This window comes from Sciurus carolinensis, chromosome 3 (assembly GCF_902686445.1).
Source record: "Sciurus carolinensis chromosome 3, mSciCar1.2, whole genome shotgun sequence".
NCBI classification, from domain to species: Eukaryota; Metazoa; Chordata; class Mammalia; order Rodentia; family Sciuridae; genus Sciurus; species Sciurus carolinensis.
Genome location: NC_062215.1, coordinates 57810282 through 57829318, shown reverse-complemented (window position 1 = coordinate 57829318; position 19037 = coordinate 57810282). Strand labels below are relative to the sequence as shown.

General features: G+C 35.8%; 2 pseudogenes; one reads left to right on the top strand and one right to left on the bottom strand.

Moving 5' to 3' along the window:
- Positions 1-15680, bottom strand: part of LOC124979382 (olfactory receptor 1A1-like) — a 35192-nt pseudogene extending 19512 nt beyond the window's left edge.
- Positions 15681-15686: 6 nt separating this feature from the next.
- Positions 15687-16195, top strand: LOC124979381 (olfactory receptor 1E2-like; annotated as a pseudogene).
- Positions 16196-19037: the final 2842 nt, after the last annotated feature.

Below are 19037 nucleotides of genomic sequence, written 5' to 3'. Positions count from 1 at the left end.
CAACAAGTCAGCCACAAGTGCTGGAGGACCAACTGGTGAAGTCTTTGAATTTCCTACTCTCATCTCAGATAACACTCAGAAAGGTGGGCACTCCAGGAAAGGGGTCCCATGCTTTGGCTGAGAAGCTCATTCCTATCATACTGATCCTGTCCAGTAGGTATGGGTGGGAGTAGAGAATGTCTATTAATCTCTTGCTCTTCATTAAGGAATCCTATCTTTGATTAATTGCACCTGATTGCAGACAGGACAGAGTTTTAAACTTCTTGTAACATAGAGGTAGTGGATAGCCCGTCCCCAGACACTTTCCACACAAACTTAAGGAAAACATCTTTCCTTTCACTTCCATGTGCCTCAGTCTGAAGGCAGAATGGAGGAGTTGAGTGGTGTATGCCCAGTGTTCATGCATTCCATTACTTGGGGCATCACATGTATCTTGAAGATCTCTTTTATGCCAGGCATTACCTTAGATACTGAGGAATCACAGTAGTGAATGAGACCCACAGGGTCATGACTTATAAAAGCTTGCATCTGATGGCTAAGCTGGACTTATCAATTATAGTGGTGGTAGCATGGTCAATTACAGTGGTGATAAAAATAGGGGCAGGAAATATTTATATCAGAATACCCAGAAAGGTGCAGAAAGCCCACAAGTCTCCTTTGGATTGTTTGTGTTGTGACCTGATGCTTCCCAAAGTGCTCTGTCTTGTTTAATCTTCACTTTGTATAAAGAAGAAATCACTTATTTTCTCCATTTATAGATGAGGAAATTGATGTTCAAAGCTTTTTCATAATTCACACATCTTTTTCGTGGTAGAATCAAGATTCAAACCCTATTTCTTCTAGATAAAAAAATGAAGGTTAAACAATATAAGACATGTAGAACACTTTTGGAAGGATCCTGACAGTATGGTCTCAATACATGATAATTAGCATTTAATAGAGTTTGATAACTGTTTATCTTTGAAATTAAAAAAACACCAGGATATGTAAATGTATGAATCATTTTATCCTTCAGAAATTATGTGCAGATTTTATAGAGCCATTTAGATTTACAATTGTGTGACCCATCCATTTTAGTAAAAATTCATTTCAACTCTAATATTTAACTTTGTTCCTTCTTTTGGGGTTTCTCAAATTCTCAGGTTGGATCTTGGGTCTCTATTACCTTTAACTATGATTCATTTTCTCATAATTTTAATTTATTTGTCATCTTTATCAGAAATTTTTGGAGGAGTCTTACATTTGTATTATACAAAATAGATGGTCTTTTCTGGAGTGTCCACATCAGCTATCATTTGTACCTGGTGCAAGTTCTCAGAATTCACATTTTTATGATAAAATATTTTAAAGTAAATAATAATTACTATGGAATCAGTTCCCTAAATATTTATCCTGCATTTAAAAACAGAAAAAAAGAAAAATCCCTCAAACCTTTTATACCCCAAATAATATTTTTACAGCAATCTAATGAATAACTCTTTATTATTGTCTCCCACTAGTCCTTATTCAACTTTCTCCAGTTATCCCCAAAACTATCCTTTCCAGTTGGTTTGTCAAAATAGGAATCCTATACAGGACCATGCATTGCAGCTGGTTGTTAAGATTTTTGAGTGTATGACTATTCATTTTCATAGCAGTGACTTCAAGAAGAGATAGACTCTATCTCCTCTTTCTCCCAATAAATTTTATTGACTGCAGAAGCAGCATCACCTGGAACTTGTTTTCTCAAATGTTCAGATTCCAGCCCAGACCATTGAACACAAAGCTGTATTTACCCCATGTCCATGGTGAGACGGGCTTTCCCACCACAGATCCTTCTGATCATTTCCTACTTGTGGTAATAGCTTGTTCCTTGGAATTCTGTATTCCTTTAACCAGGAATTTATTTCTAGCAGTCGGATTATACTTAAGTCAAACATTTTTGCCTAAGGTACATCACACAGTGTTGTGTGCCATGACTGACCAATGCTAAGAACTCCTACTAAATTTGTGGGATAAACCTTTTCTTCCCCTCTGTGACCAGGAGATACTCAGTGCAATATTAGTTTGATATCCTACAAATAAGTGCATCTCTCATCAACCATTCATTAAATGGTGTTAGCATCATTTTATAATCTTATTTGTTTTTCTTGAACTAATGCTTTAATCAGAGTTTGAAATTTTTTCTCTCACAGGCCTTGAATTCCTGTTTTGAAGTTTTCCCCCCAGGTATTTTGGCCCCTCTCCCTTTTTGTTTTTATTTGAAATGAGTTCTTCTTTTTCATCACATCTTCTATCTGGGTGTTGTTTGTAAATGTGAAGATGATTTATTTGTATATGTTGATTCCATAACTTATTACTGTTATCAATGTTATTATTGTTTTTTGGTGTTATCTAGAAAATCTTTTCATCTGTAAATACAAATAAGTTTACCTCTTCCTTTCCTTTCCTTTTTAATGTTTTTTTTCAGTAGTAGGGATTAAACCCAAGGTCAGTTTACTACTGATCCACATTCCCAGCCCTTTTTACTTTGAAATAGGGCCTTGCTAAGCTTCATACACTGACTTCAAATTTGCAACCCTCTTGTCTTATCTTGTCCAGTCACTGGTATTAAAGGCATACCCTGTCTCTTCCTTTCCATTATTATCATTTTAATTGATTTTTGTGTCTAATTATGGTATGTCCTCCAATGCAATGTAAAATAAGAATTTTAATTTTATTTTATCTTCATCTTATTCTTGACTTTGGCACAAATTCCTCCTTTGTTTCACCACTGAGAACTTGGATTTTTTACCAATAATTTTTTTTAAATTACATGAGTTAGTATATATGAAGTACTCTAAATACTTGGTATGTAGTATACTCTTGATAAAAGTTAAATGTTAAAAAATATTTTAAAATTAAAAGAAGTTGATTTTTAATAAGGATAAGCATTTTTTATCATATTAAGGAAATATTCACTGATATTTAAAAAATAGGAAGTAGGTTGCATTGTGATCTATTCGTGTGAACATAGCATATGATCAACATCATGTCACAATGAATTCTACTTGTATGTATAACTGTAATGCATAAAATAAAAATAAGTAAATAATTTGAAGGAGAATTAATAGAGGAAATGGTCCAGGGGCAGGGAGGGAATGGCAAGAAAGGGAAAGTCTGGGAGACCAAAGTGGAGCAAATTATATTCCATGCGTGTAGGATTATGTCAAAATGAACCCCAATATTTTGTATAACTATAATGCACTAATGAAAATATTAACAATTTTTTAAAAAAATTACTAAAGGGAAGTGATTGAAGCCTGCTTGAAGCTCTAATAATAAAAGCAAGATTTATTCTCCCCCTGTCCCCGAAAACATAAATGGGTATTGAATGGTGTTAAATGTCTTTTCAATTCCCAAGGATAAGAATATTATTTTTTCTATGTTTAACCAGCTCTGCATTCCTGGAATCATCCCTTCTGTGGTAAAGTTTTAGTACTTTTAAATATTCTGCTGGATCTTGCTTTTATTTTGTCAGACTGTGTGTGTGTGTGTGTGTGTGTGTGTGTGTGTGTGTGAATACTTAAAAGTAAGTTTCTTCTGTAGTATTTTTATATTTTTATTGACATTATACCTCTTTTATTAATTTTCAGGGGTTCTGAAAATTGAACCCACGGGCACTTAAACACTGAGTCACATCCCCATCTTTTTTATATTTTATTTTGAGACAGGGTCTTTCTAATTTGCTTAGGGCCTTGCTAAGTTGTTCAGGTTGGCCTTGAACTTGAGATCCCCCTTCCTCTGCTTCCTGAATTGCTGAGATTACAGGTGTGTGCCATAATGACCAGTCAGACTGTATTTTTGTCATCATTTTTTTCTTCCTTTCCTGAAAGAGGATTATACATGCCCATTCTTGACCTGAATGTGATGTGTGCGCTTTCCAGGCAAAAGCATTAAGTTGTTGTGTTTCTAATAAGTTCTCTTTCTCTTTTTTTCTTTTACCTAAGAAAGGCATGTCCCAAAGAAAGACTGATTCTTCAGCTTGGATCCCTGAATCATGAAACAGGGTACATGAAACAGTTAATCAAAGTACACACTTCAGTTCGTATGTAATATCAGTGAACAAACAAATCTTTCTCTTTTTAAGCTCCTGAGACTTCTGGGTATTGTTTATCAGTTTTAATACAAGTAAAATTATTAATACAATCACTTATTTTCCATTGTGGAATGAAAATTGGCTTAGACTTTCCACCCCCTTCCAGGGTTATTTTTGGAGTATTGTCTTCTTCATAGATTGTCTATTTCATGTAGTATTATACATTTATTTGCATGAAATTAAGCAAAGTATTCTTATGATTTTTTTAAAAGATTATATCTCCCTGCCATTTCTTTCTTTTTATTTTTTCTTTCCTTTTTTTTAAGGACATAAAGAGGTTTATTTAGCAAAGAAGAGGCACATTTAAGGGTGAATATGGGCCATCTTCACTGGGAAAAAGAGTCCCATCTCATCATTTCTTATTTTGTCTACTTATGTTCTCTTTCTCTCTTCCTTTAACAAGTGGCTTATCTCTTTAAATGATTTTTTTCAAAGAAAAAATTTTCAGATAAAATATTTTAAAAGTTAAATTAGCATATCCATTACTGAAAATATTAATCATTTCTCTGTGGTGAAAACATTTAAACTTCTCTCTTTAAAAAATTTTTATTAGTGCATTACAGTTAAACATAATAGTGGTATTCTTTGTTATTTATTGCTTATTTTTTATTTTCATTCATTGTACATGAATGGGGTTCAAGGGTTGTTTCTCTGGTTGTACGTGAAGTAGAGTCATACCATTTGCATAATCATACGAGTATGTAGGATAATGATGTTGGTCACATTCTGTTATTTTTCCTTACCCCTACCCCATCACCACAACTCCTTTTCCTTTATAAATCCATCCTTCCTCCATTCTTGCCCCCTCCCACCCCCTGTTATGTATCATCATCCACTTATCAGCGAAATTATTCATCCTTTTGTTTTATTGGATTGGCTCATCTCACTTAGCATGATATTCTGCAACTCCATCCGTTTACCTGCCAATGCCATAATTGTATTCTTCTTTATGGCTGAATAATATTTCATTGTGTAGATATGCCACAGTTTCTTTTTTCTTCCATCTATTGAAGGGAATCTAGGTTGGTTCCACAATATAGCTATTGTGAATTGAGCTGCTATAAACATTGATAAGGCTGCATCACTGTAGTGTGCTGATTTTAAGTCCTTTGGGTATAGGCCAAGGAATAGCTGGGTCAAATGGTGGTTTCATTCCAAGTTCACTAAGTAATCTCCTCAGCACTTTCCAGAGTGGCTGCACTAATTTGCAATTCCACCAGCAATGTATTAATGTACCTTTTTCCCCACATCCTCACCCACACATATTGCTGCTTGTATTCTTGATAATAGACATTCTAATTGGGATGAGATGAAATCTTAGGGTAGTTTTGATTTGCATTTCTCTTATTACTAGAGAAGTTGAACATTTTTTCATATATCCGTTGATTGTGTGTAGATCTTCTTCTGTGAAGTGTCTGCTCATTTCCTTAGCCCATTTGTTGATTGGGTAATTTGTATTCTTGGTGTAAATTTTTTTGAGTTCCTTATAGATTCTGGAGATTAGTGCTCTATCTGAAGTATGTGTAGCAAAGATTTTCTCCCACTCTGTAGGCTCTCTCTTCGCATTGCTGATAGTTTCCTTTGCTGAGAAAAAGCTTTTTAGTTTGAATCTATCCCAATTATTGATTCCACTTTTATTTCTTATACTTTGGGAGTCATGTTAAGAAAATCTGATCCTAAACCAACATGATGAAGATTTGAACCTACTTTTTCTTTTATTAGTTGCAGAGTCTCTGATCTGATTCCAAGGTCCTTGATCCATTTTGGGTTGAGTTTTGTGCAGGGTGAGAGATAGGGGTTTAGTTTCATTCTGCCACATATAAATTTCCAGTTTTCCCAGCACCGTTTGTTGAAGAGGTTATCATTCCTTCATTGTATGTTTTTGGCACCTTTGTCTAGTATGAGAAAACTGTATTTATTTGGGTTTGTCTCTGTGTCCTCTATTCTGTACCATTGATCTACCTATTTTGGTGCCAATATCATGCGGGTTTTGTTACTATTGCTCTGTAGTATAGTTGGAGTTCCTATATTGTGATACCCCTGCTTCACTCTTCCTGCTAAGGATTGCTTTAGCTATTCTGAGTCTCTTATTTTTCTAAATAAATTTCACGATTGCTTGCTCTATTTGTATGAGGTACATCATTGGGATTTTAATTGGAATTGCATTGAATTTGTATAGAACTTTTGGAAGTATGGCCATTTTGACAATATTAATTCTGCCTATTCAAGAACATGGGATATCTTTCCATCTTCTGAGGTTTTCTTTAATTTCTTTCTTTAGTGTTCTGTACTTCTCATTGTAGAGGTCTTTCACCTCTTTTGTGAGATTGATTCCCAAGTATTTTTTTTGAGGGTATTGTGAATGGGGTAGATTTCCTAATTTCTCTTTCAGAGGATTCATCCCTTATGAATAAAAATGCATTAGATTTATGAGCATCAATTCTATATCCTGCTACTTTACTGAATTCATTATAGGTTCTAGAAGTTTTCTGGTGAAATTTTTCAGCTCCTCTAAATATAGAATCATGTCATCGGCAAATAGGATTGTCTGAGTTCTTCTTTTCCTATTCATATCCCTTTAATTTCTTTGGTCTGTCTAATTGCTCTGGCTAGAGTTTCATGGACAATGTTGAATAGAAGGGGTGAAAGAGGGTATCCCTGTCTTGTTCCAGCTTTTAGGGGAAGTGCTTTCAGTTTTTCCCTATTTAGAATGATATTGACCGTAGGCTTAGCATAGATAGCCTTTACAATGTTGAGGAATGTTCCTACTATCCCTGTTTTTTCTAGTGTTCTGAGCATGAAGGGTGCTGTATTTTATCAAATTTTTTTTCTGCATCTATTGAAATAATCATGTGATTCTTAACTTTAAGTCTGTTGATGTGGTGAATTACATTTATTGATTTCTAGATGTTGAACCAACCTTTCATCCCTGGGATAAAACCCACTTGATCAGGGTGCACTTTTTAATGTTTTTGTATGCGATTTGCTAAAAATTTGTTAAGGATTTTTGCATCTATGTTCATTAGGGATATTGGTCTGAAATTTTCTTTCCTCATGTCTCTGTCTGGTTTTGGTATCAGCGTGATATTAGCTTCATAGAATGCGTTTGGAAGGGTTCCTTCCTCTTCTATTTCATGGAATACTTTGAGGAGTATTGGAGTGAGCTCTTCTTTGAAGGTCTTGTGGAACTTGACTGAGAACCTATCTGGTCCCAGACTTTCTTTGTTGATAGACTTTTGATGACTTCTATTTTATTGCTTGAAGTTGATTTATTTAAATGGTGTATGTCCTCCTGATTCAGTTTGGGTGGATCATATGTCTCTAGAAAACTGTTGATGTCTTCGAGATTTTCTATTTTGTTGGAGTATAGATTTTCAAAATAGCATCTAATTATGTTTTGTATTTCAATAGTGTCTGTGGTGATATTTCCTTTTTCATCCCAAATTTTAGTAATTTGAGTTTTATCTCTCCTCTTTGTTAGTGTGGCTGTTTATCAATTTGCTTATTTTTTCAAAGAACCAACTTTTTATTTTGTCACTTTTTTCAGTTGTTTCTTTTGTTTCAATTTCATTGATTTCAGCTCTGATTGTAACTATTTCCTATCTTCTAATACTTTTGCTGTTGATCTGTTCTTCTTTTTCTAAGGCTTTGAGTTGTAATGTTAGGTCATTTATTTGTTGACTTTTTCTTCTTTTATTGAAAGCATTCCATGAAATGAATATTCCTTTTAGTACTACTTTCATAGTGTCTCAGAGATTTTGATATGTTGTATCTTTGCTCTCATTTACCTCTAAGAATTTTTTTTTATTTCCCCCCTGATGTCTTCTATTATACAAGCATCATATTCCATGAGGAAGAAATGAAATGCAACAATGTAAGTCAGCAAAGGGAGGAACTACTCTAAAGGAATAGCCAAATAAAGCAGAAACCAAGTCAAGGTAAAAGCCAAAAATAAACCAAAATGACCAGGAATACAAATCATATATCAATAATAACCCTGAATGTTAATGTCCTGAACTCATCAATCTAAAGACATAGACTGACAGATTGGATTAAAAAGAAAGACCCAACAATATGCTGCCTTCAAGAGACACATCTCATAGGAAAAGATACCCACAGACTAAAGGTGAAAGGATGGGAAAAAACATACTCAGCAAAAAAGTGGGGGTATCCATCCTCATATCAGATAAAGTGGACTTCAAGCCAAAGTTAGTCAGAAGGGATATAGAAGGACATTTCATACTGCTTAAGAGAAGCATAAATCAACTAACAATAACATAACAATCATAAATATTTATGTCCCCAAAAATGGTACATCCATGTATGTCAAACAAATTCTTCTCAATTCCAGGAACCAAATAGACCACAACACAATAATAGTAGATGAGTTTAACATACCTCTCTCACCACTGGACTGATCTTTCAAACAAAAATTAAACAAAGAAACCATAGATCTCAAAAACACAATTCATAATTTAGGCTTAACAGAAATATATAGAATATCCCATCCATCAATGACTGAACACACTTTCTTCTCAGCAGCACATGGATCCTTCTCCAAAATAGACCATATGTTATGCCACAAAGCTTCTCTTAACAAATACAAAAAGATAGAGATACTACCTTGTATTCTATCACATCACAATGGGTAATGAAATTACAAATCAATGACAAAATAAAAAATAGAAGACACTCCAACACCTGCAGATTTAATTGATGGTTTTTTGAAACTAAATTTCCCTTGTGTCCCCACCCTAGGTGAGTTGGGTTGCTGTTTGCACAGCATCCTATTATCATCCCCTAGCAGTTAATGCCATGATCACAGGTTGATGACTGACTTCCCACCAGGTTGTGAACTCCATGCAGGAAAGGTCATGCATGCCTCACACGTGCAGCAGGACAGCACCTGGCATGATTCCTGATGTGGCCCATACTTCAATAGTATTTGTTGACTGTCCTTCAGGATGAGACAGATTCCTTCAACTTTAAAGGCAGAAAATTCACATTAAGTAAAATAAACAGAGGTCTTAAATCCTCCCAAAGCACAAACTCACTAGACTTCATCATATAGCACTAATTTTTGACACTCCATCACTAACTTAACATATGTAATTTTCCATTTATGAAAAATGTTAGTGTATGTCAGAAGTATGACACTTTTCAGTCATACCAATGACTTACACATCTTTATGCATTAATCCACAAAAATTCATTGATTTGATGAGCATTTCATAAAGTATGGGGAAAGCAGAAGAAATATTGAAGTTTTTCACTCTCTCACTTGAATTGCTCCTCAGATGTCCATATCACATGTGATGATTAATTTTATGTGTCAATTTAGATAGCTTTGAATATCAAACTTTTATAAAATTGCAGTTCTAAATGCTATTATGAACGTGTTTTATAACATATTAAAATATAAATCAGTAGACATTGAGTGAAATAGATTCACAACCTCACTAATTGTAGATATTCCCCAAAATAGGACGAGTCTTTCTACTGTCAGGAGAAGGTCATATGAGAAAAGACTTCACTTTCCTGAACTGAAAAATTTCTGCCTACAGAATGCTGTGGTCTCAAGATCATCTACTCTTTCCAGGGACTCCAGTGGATAGAATTGTCCTGCTAATTTCAGACTTATCAGTTCCCAGTACTGCATGGTCTATATCCTTAAAATAAATCACACACACACACACAGAGTTTTCTTTTAGATAACACTGGCTGATAAATCCCAGTATAGCTTGTCATAGTGGTCCACACATGTCCTCCCAGAAGCTCAGGAGGCTGAAGCAGGAGGATTGTGAGTTCAAAGCCAGCCTCTGCAACTTAGGGAGGTCCTAAGTAACTAAGGGAGACCCTTTTATGTAACAAAATAATTTTAAAATGGCCTGGAGATGTGGCATAGCAGTTAAGCACCTATTGGTTCACTCCCAGTACCAAAGAAACAGACACACAAACAAAAAACACAAGCAATCCCCCCATACCCAGTGTGTCTCAAAGTCATCAAAAATGCAGAGGAAGAACATTAACAGATGAGGAAAGCTCATTTACTAAAATTATATGATTGAGACCCAATGCTTGGATGTTCACACCACTGCTGATTGTGTTTAACACAACTTCAACAACGGTCTGTACCTATGGGTGCCATATGTTGATATCATACTGGGAAGAAACATATAGAAAAAATCATATACTCGGTTTCTCAGTCTTTTGCTTATGTCTTGAGTTTGTGGGACTATCTTTGTGTCAAGAACATGTGCAAGGATCACAAAACCAGATATCATCAGCAGATATTTTCACTGATGTTCCACTGAGCTTCCTATCTTATTCAGCCATTAAATCCAATATCCTCAGTCTGGACTGCACATAAGAATTATGTAGGGCAGTGTTTCTAAAACTTAACATACATGCAGATTACCTACCATTAAGACATTCATTCAGTTTCTGTAGTTCAGATTCTACATTTTAAATGAACATCCAAGTAGAGGTGTCAATACTGTGATCACTGGACTGCACTTGAATATCAAATACACATATTGCAATAAATGCAGATTTCTGAGGCCCTTCAAATAATTTAATTGGAATCTCTGAGAAGTGGCCTGTGCAAAGCTTTTTAAAGTTTCTCTGTGAATGTATAATAGAGAAAGGTGAAGTACTGTTATTGTACTGCACCCTACCTTATAGACCTGTTATATCAAAATGCTATAATGGTGGAGGATTCGCTGAGCAGTAAATGATATTAATGAACACTGTTATTACTAAGAAGTGTTATAAGCAATGAACGTTAGTCAAAATATTTTTATCTGTGGCAATGACTTGGAAGCCAGCTAGATAGAAAAGATGAAAGTTATCATACCTAAAAAATTACTTTGCAGAACATCATACAACATGGCAAATCATGACCTAGAAGTTGGAAAGACACCAGATAATTTTCCAACTGGACAATTTACCCAGGGTGTCTGAGGGTCAGTTTGGGTTGCTGACCCAAGATACTGCTCCCCTTTATTTATTATAAGCATATGAAGTAACATCCTCTGTAGTCATCATGTATCTGTCTTCCCTTCTCATGTCTCATCTTCTAGCCATCCATGGGCCTAAAAGGATCTGCATCCCAGGGGGGTCCATATTTGGGCATAACTCATTAAGCACAAAATAATTATCCAGAACCTCTTTAAACCAAATTCTCAGAATATCAGAGTCCTGTATGGTGAGTGATTACAGCCACTGACAACACCTGACTACACTTTGGTAAAATATGGGAATGATCAGTCATTGCCCATTTAGGGAATGGACAGGAATCCTGTGCCAGTGGAGCCTACATTGGGGACTTGAAGACAATATTTGGAAAATTTATAAAAATAAATCAAGCATCTTAGAAATATAAAAATTTACAAGTGGCAACAAATTGCATGTTTGCATGTGTAATAAGTATTGTTTACATAATGAAACTTACTAGGTAAGGTTCAAGTGAACCTTCAAGTTTGCATTATATTATGTAGCTAATGCTACCTAACAATGCCTATGTCACTTACATCACTTCATCTCGCACTGTAGACAATTTATCATGATACAGTATGACATGAAGAAAAATGAATATACTACACTAGGATTTTAGGAAGACAGAGAAAAAAGTGAGAAATATCACTATGACAACTTTTGTCAGAGTACATAGTTTTAATTGTTCTATTTTATGATATCTTTTCCTGTGCCTAACTTACTATTGTTTTAATGTTGACTGTCCCCCAAGTATCTATATGTAAAGATCTAGACTTAGGATTGCAGTACTAAGGGATTCTATTGTTAAGTGACAGCACCCTGTGAAAAGTCCCCAGGTGATTGGGAATGACTTTCCAAAGGATCCTGGAACTCTCCATTCTAGTGAGATGTGATCCTTCCTCTGCATGTGCTCTGCCATCCCCATCCCACGCCATGAGGTGATAATTCAAGGGCTGGCCTGACCATGGCTGCACTAGGATATTTGGAGACTGAACCCCACAAACTGTGCACTACATGAACTGTTCATAAGTTGACTGTGCTAGATATTTCATGGTACTGGGGGAAATATAGTACAGTAATCTCTTTAATATATGGTGCTGGAAAATTTTGGATTTCAATATCTAATTTTTAAAATTTTAATCCACACCTCACATTCTGTAAAACTTTTCATAGAAAATGGATCATAGATCTAAAAGTTTATATGATTGCTGAGGAGATTCCCCATGACGTCCTATTCTGTGGAACTAGAGATGTCCAAAAGAAAATGCCAAGATGCAGATGGAGCAGGATGGATGTTCAGTGCTTTCAATTGTAGCCCCTAAATAAAGTTGAGATCACTGCAACATTAATTGGAATAAGAGGCTGAAAAAACTTAGAACAGTGCACCAGAAGTGTGTAGATTTTAAGGAACATGCTCTTCTGCCAAGAAACAAGACAATCCTTTAGAATACCACTTGAGCATTTTCTGATTCATGTGTAAGCTAATGTGCAAAAGTGGAGTTGCTCCTGTGTATGGGCTAGTTGATATTGATCTCCAAGTCTAAAATTGGTTACTCTACACAACTAGAATAGAGAAGGTGTCACCTGAAATCTTGGGGAAATTTTTGGATGCCACTTTATAATTCAAAGTTTATTGACAAATATTAGTGAAAAGTATAAATTCCCATAAATGAACACCAAAAAAGATTCAGTTCTGTAGAAAGGAAATTTACAATGTGTCACTATGTGAAAATCTTCCAGGTGATGATGGTTAAAAACAAATGGATGGTGAGAAAAAATATATATGCCAAACCAGCTTCATGATCAAATCAGAGCCAGAATCATTTTGGCAGTAGGAAGTGACATGACTTAGATGAAGGAATGGATGATGGTTGTGTTAGGTGCTCTTAAGGATTTCCCTAGAAAGGAGCCAAATGTGGTATGAATGTTAATTTTTCAAACTTGGCATGAGGAAGGATTGAACATAGACAGGGAAGTTAATATTTTCTCATTCCTTTAATTTCTTTATATCTCATATGATCTAATCATAGGAGTCTATTCCTTGTTAACTGCATTTCTTTCTCTCCTATGGGATGTGGGCAGTAAGATGGGGAGTAATAACAGGTTCTGTTATCCTTGCAGTGTTTCTGAAACATGAGTTTCATGGCAGTACTCTACTCAAAGACCACTTATGGCTTCCTGTTATCTGTGAATAAAACCAAACTCTTAAACTCCTAAGATATGTTGGGACATTCACAAGGTCCCTGATTATCTTGCTGGTTTCTACAGCCATCCACCTTCACCTCCTGAAATGTAGGCTCCTGCCATTCAGGTCTCCTTCATCTTCCCTACACAGGCAATGAGAAAGCATCTGTGCTGAGTTGCTAAGCCTCTTCACCTTTCCCCAATGGATGATCAGGTGTGAGCAGTGGCTGTCATCAGTACTCACTACAGGACTTTGAGAGAATTGGTTTCTGAGAGGTCCTGGGTAATTATTTTGTCTTAAGAAGTTCCTCCAGCATTGGTAATCTTCTGGGGTGCAGAGCTCCTCAGGCTTTTGTGTGTAGAAGGGGAAGAATGAGAATGGATGTGCTATTAGGTGAAGACTACAGAGGCAGATACTTCATGTGCCTCTAATGAATAAAGAGAAGCAGGATCCGGGCCCTGCATTCACGCTCAACCATGGTTGGTGGTTTGGAAGAAGGTCAGAAAAGTTCTTATCTGTCTTTTTAATGTGATTGTCTTAGATTCCCAGGTTGTGTGATGTTCTGCAGAATCATTTGTTCAGGTTTGTTAAGTTTCCTCTTTTCCATCTTTCTCCCTCCCAAGACTTTCTTAAATCATTTAAGTATTTTGATTAATATTCACTATTATAGTCTTTTTCTTTTAAAAATGTTTGGTTTTTGCTATCACTGACTGTGCAATATAATATCAACAGTCTATCAGTTCAAAATTCTAACAGCTCTTTGAGTTTGAGTGTTGAAATTTTTAATTCTCCTCCTTCTCTCTCTCCATCACTTCCTCATTCTCTTCCTTCTGTTCCTTTTCCTCCTTTTCTTCCTCCTTCTTTTTCTTTGCATTTGCCTTTGGAGATTTTGAAAACATTGTACAAGCCTCTCTTAGAGATTATCATTCAATTTTATCTGAAGGTGGTAATAGGTATTTTTTAAGGCAGGGTATGTACTTGCTATTGACTACAGTATTGCCATCAATTGGATGTTCATTTAAAATGATAAGTTGAGTTACAGAATCAGAATGAGGGTTTTAACAGAATCCCTGGGTGATTTTTCTGTCTACTGAATTTTATAAGCACTGCCATGGGTGATTCTTATGTGCAGTCTCCAGGATGAGAATTATGGATTTTAGCACAGAAGAGGATTGGAGTTCATTGGGTCAGAAGTGAAAATAGCATGTGATATCTCCAGTTTGTGATCCCTGAATATACTCCTGACTCAAGATATCATTCCACTCACTGAGAATGGACACAGCATTTGGAGAAACCAGGTGCACCATTTTCCCTACAATGGACATGACTTGAGAGACTGCTTCAATAGTTCAGGTGAGAGGAGATGCTATCCTGGATGAGGAACATGGCTTTGTGATAAGGAGTGGGTGAAGCAGCAGGAGAATTAAGTGTGGAATATACACGATATTGTACATTGGAGTTGACAATAAGATAAAAGAATAAATGAAACAATTCTCAGACTTCTGATCTGATGTTGCATTCCTTTTTGGAAATATGAGAGAGTATATATAATGAGTTTTGTTAGAGACCTGTTGAGCTTAGGGTGCCTATGATACATTGAAGGGAAGAAAATTGTTATGGGGAATTGATATTTATAAGTTATAGAGAGGTCTATACCTGAGTTGTATTTATGGATTTTCATTTTTATTTAATTAATTTTTGTGGTGCTGGGGATTGCATTAGGGCCATGTGCATGTTTGGTAAACACTTCACCACTGTGCTACATCCATAGCTTCCACATCTGAGTTTTAAATGGTGATAAAAGTCATTGGAGAATGTCAGGTTTATTTGGAGAGTAATATATAGAGTTAGGATAGGGTTTAGAAAAATCTATGAGGATTATCAAAATACAAGATACTGTTAAAACAAGTCACTGATGGTTCACTTGGATTTCCAACCAGGCATGTATGGAAAACAAATCATGCCATTTGTCTCAGAAACCAACAGTTAAGCATTTAGGAAAGGATGGAGTATTCAAATGTATTACAAAGAATTTAAGAAAAAGTCATTAATGATTAAACAGGTGATGAACAACCAGATTTTAAAAGTAATAACTACTGTAATGAGCTGAGATCAGTTATTGTAGAATGAGTACCAGATCATATATGAGAGGAAAAAATGTTCATTTATTTGATTTGTTAAGGAATCCAAATCTTTTTTCTTGAAAATACTGAGTGTGACAGATAGGAACCAGTCTATCACCTCAGAATTTCTCCTCCTGGGCCTGCCCATCCAGTCAGAGCACCAGAACCTGTTCTATGCCCTGTCCCTAGCCATGTACCTTACCACCTCCTGGGTAAATTCCTCATTGTTTTCCTCATTTGCCTGGACTCTCATCTCCATACACCCATGTATTTGTTTCTCAGAAACTTGTCCTTCTCTGAGTTCTGGGTGCTGACCATATTCCATGTTCTGTTGCATACTATGCTTGTGGCCAGATTGTCTTTCTGTTCAGATATTGTGATCCCACACATTTTCTGGGAAGTATCTGCTTTACTAAAGCTGGCCTGCTACAATATTTGTGTTAATGGGTTGGTGATATTCATCATGGGAGGACCTGTTATTGTCACCCATTTCTACTCATCCTTGTGTCCTGTGTACAAATTTTCTCCGTCATCCTCAAGGTTCCTTCTACTCATGGTATTCTCAAGGCCCCCTCTACCTGTGGCTCCCATAATGTTGTATCATTGTTTTATGGAACAATTATTGGTCTCTACTTATGTCCATCAGCTAATTCTACTGTCAAAGATACTGTCATGGCTCTGATGTACACAGTGGTGACTCCCATGCTGAACCCCCTTATCTATAGCTTGAGGAACAGAGACATGAAGGGAGCCCTGAGAAGAGTCTTTGGTTAGAAGACAATTTTATTCTCTATATCATATAAACCCTTACAATATGTACCCAGTTATATTCAGTAAATATATTGTGATTTATATTTGAATATTATTGCAGACCTTTCTTCCCAAAACAACTTTTTCTGTTCAAATAAAATATCATATCCAACATTAAAAATATATCCAACATTAAAAAATCCAACATTAAAAAACTGAAGTGAATAAAAAAGCTGAAGTGGCAATGGGTAGTTGATGTAAAGGATGTTTTCAGTAACCTGCTGGGAAGGTTTCCTTATTTGTTAATTCTAGCTGACCCTGGAAGGCATAATTTTAATCTTTTAATTGCACTTTCTGTGTGACTCTGTTTAACCAATAATTTATCATGTGTTCCTTTTTTTAAAACCATAACGTTTCTTTAAGTGATATTCTGCTCACTCAGGTCAACACTTGCTCTTCTAAATGTAACTTTTCTTTCCTCAATAGAAAGTCTTCACTTCTCTATTTCTGAGAAAGTGTTCACATCCTTATGCACACATAACAATGAATCTCAATATTATATATAATTAAATTTCACCCACAAAATAAATGAGAAAAACATACATGTACCTTGAAAACATTATGCTAATTGAAAAAGGTCACTGTAAAACCATATATTGTATAATTCTATTCATATAAAATATTAAGTCCTAACCTTAATTATTTCTCCTTTATTTCCATGTCTACATTATTCTTTTTTTTACCTGATCCATACTTAAAATTAACATTTCACTTACTTTCTTATAGCAGTTAAGTTTTTATTTTCTGAAAACAAAGTCCTCTTAGGGATCTAAATACTGTTTCCTCAAGCATGGTCATGGAGGCCAGAGTCCGCTTTTTAACCTCACTCTTTAAGGATCACCTTTCCCTCCTTGGTTTTTCAAGTCATCAATAAAATTTATATTCGTGATCTTATTTATCTCCTATGAAGATTCCATGAAGGAAAGGAATCTTATTATGATGTCAGAGATTGAAGAATGTGGAATGTGGAATTTGAACACACCAGTGCTCCACTGTGTGTCAGTACTGAACCTGTGAAACTGCAGACTAGGGGCTGAGTTGTAGTTCAGTGGTAGAGCACTTGCCCAGCATGTGTGAGGTCTTGGGTTTGATCCTCAGCACCACATGAGAAAAATAAGTAAAATAAAGCTATTGTGCCCATCTACAACTAAAAGAAAAATATAAAAATAACCTGCAGACTATTTGATTGTAGATGTTCATTTCACTTCCCCCACCTTAGAAATAGAATGTACAGCCCTACATTTTTCAATGTAAGTTGCATCTTACATTGTCTAGGTTTTTATCCTTGGCTTATGAGTTTCCTTGTCCCCTGAAAATGATGACAACCACATCTGTCATTTCAACTTCTTTTAAATGGCACTGACCTGCACATCTCTGCAGCACAGACTTTCTCCACGTCAAAGTATAATAGTTTTTATCTTCATTTCATTTTATCTTCATATCAATGGACATCTTCACTTGATTTCGGACTCACACAAATTTGAACTCCATTATCTACCTACATATGCTCTTTTACATTGTTTCTTTTTTTTTTTTTAACTTTTTTTTTTTTTATTATAAAATTGTAAACAAATGGGATACATGTTGTTTCTCTGTCTGTACATAGCGTAAAGGCATACCATTTGTGTAATCATAAATCTACATAGGGTAATGTTGTTTGATTCATTCTGCCATTTTTTCCCTTCCCCCCCTCCCCTCCCACCCTTCCCCTCCATCTATACAGTCCTTCCTTCCTCCATTCCTACCCCCCTCCCTAAACCCAACTCCAACCCCAACACTAACCCTTCCCACCCCCCATTATGTGTCATCATCCACTTATTAGCGATATCATTCTTCCTTTGGTTTTTTGAGATTGGCTTATCTCACTTAGCATGATATTCTCCAGTTTCATCCATTTGCCTGCAAATGCCATAATTTTATCGTTCTTTATGGCTGAGTAATATTCCATTGTATATATATATACCACATTTTCTTTATCCATTCATCAATTGAAGGACATCTAGGTTGGTTCCACAATCTGGCTATTGTGAACTGAGCAGCTATGAACATTGATGTGGCTGTATCTCTGTAATATGCTGATTTTAAGTCCTTTGGGTATAGGCCAAGGAGTGGGATAGCTGGGTCAAATGGTGTTTCCATTCCAAGTTTTCTAAGGAATCTCCACACTGCTTTCCAGAGTGACTGCACTAATTTGCAGCCCCACCAGCAATGTAAGAGTGTACCTTTCTCCCCACATCCTCGCCAACACCTGTTGTTGCTTGTATTCTTGATAATTGCCATTCTAATTGGGGTGAGATGGAATCTTAGGGTAGTTTTGATTTGCATTTCTCTTATTACTAGAGATGTTGAACATTTTTCCATATGTTTGTTGATTGCTTGTATATCTTCTTCTGTGAAGTGTCTATTCATTTCCTTAGCCCATTTGTCGATTGGATTATTTACATTCTTGGTGTAGAGTTTTTTGAGTTCTTTATAGATTCTGGAGATTAGCGCTCTATCTGAAGTATGATTGGCAAAGATTTTCTCCCACTCTGTAGGCTCTTTCTTTGCATTGCTGATAGTTTCCTTTGCTGAGAGAAAGCTTTTTAGTTTGAATCTATCCCAGTTATTAATTCTTGCTTTTATTTCTTGTGCTATGGGAGTCCTGTTGAGGAAGTCTGGTCCTAAGTCGACATGTTGAAGCTCTGGACCTACTTTTTCTTCTATACGATGCAAGGTCTCTGGTCTGATTCCGAGATCCTTCATCCATTTTGAGTTTAGTTTCGTGCATGGTGAGAGATATGGGTTTAGTTTCATTCTGTTGCAT